Genomic DNA, 1,144 nt, shown 5'->3' with positions numbered 1-1,144 from the left:
AGGGACCCCAGCTACTCCAGGTACTGCTGCACACATGTGCTCCAGGTACTGAGGGACCCTGGGTGCTCTAGCCACTTCTCCAGGTCCTTGGGTAATGCTGAACACATTAATCAAGTTTTTAACCAGTGACTTTATCCCCTGCTGCCATCAATACATATCTGTCTCTACATCCATGTGCCCGACATTGTTTTAGATGCCTGGATGTGACAGTGACAGAAGGATCCATTCTCTGTGCTCATGGAGCTGATGCTCCTTGTGTGGAAGAGAAAGAAAAATAAGCAAACTGGCTTGGTGCCTTAGCACAGTGGTTATGGCACTGGCCACATACACTGAGGCTGGAGGGTTCGAAACCGGCCCGGGCCAGCTAAAACAACTATGACAACTGCAACAAAAAATAGCCGGGCATTGTGGTAGGCACTTGTGATCCTAGCTACTTGGGAGGCTCAGGCAAGAGAATTGCTTAAACCCAAGAGTTTGAGGTTGCTGTGAGCTGTGATGTCACAGCACTCTATTGAGGGCAACATAATAAGACTGTCTCAAACAAAAAAAAAAAAAAAAGGAAGAAGGAAAGAAAAATAAGCAAACAAATGCAGAAAGTAATTTCCTAAGATTAAGAGCTCAGAAGTGCTCTGCTAGGGTAGAGAACCACCATAACGATTAACTGGACACTTTTTTTCCCAAGGAGGTGACATTTCAGCTGCGAAGCAAATGTTGAGAAGACACATTCAAAGAAAGGAAGGCAGGGCAAAGGGCCCATGAGTAGGGGGAGTTAGGTGAGGGAAGAGCGTCTGCACTCTCATGTAAAAGGTCATTGTCGATGGGACACAACCGTAAGGTACAGTACGTTGAATGCACAGTGCCAGGTGAGGTTGTTGGATTACTTCACCATTCATACAGGACTTCTACAAACATCACCTCATTTCTGTTTTGTTCCTCAAAATAGCTCTGTGGGGTAGCCAGGTCAAAGAAATGAGATTTAGGAATGGTTGTGGTTCCCATTATCAATAAATAAAACAAACCCTCATAGCCTTCTTTATCTGTGTTTTTTAAACAAGGATGAGTCTTTGTAAAGATTTGCTTCACTTTTAAAAATCGCATGAAATTAGGTTTTTTCTGTAATTGGAACAGTTGTAACTGAACAAAA

Source organism: Otolemur garnettii, unplaced genomic scaffold (genome assembly GCF_000181295.1).
Source record: "Otolemur garnettii isolate 467f Iridium unplaced genomic scaffold, OtoGar3 scaffold00046, whole genome shotgun sequence".
Taxonomy (NCBI): domain Eukaryota; kingdom Metazoa; phylum Chordata; class Mammalia; order Primates; family Galagidae; genus Otolemur; species Otolemur garnettii.
The sequence above is the reverse complement of the archived record's forward strand: the minus strand, read 5'-3'. Positions refer to the sequence as shown.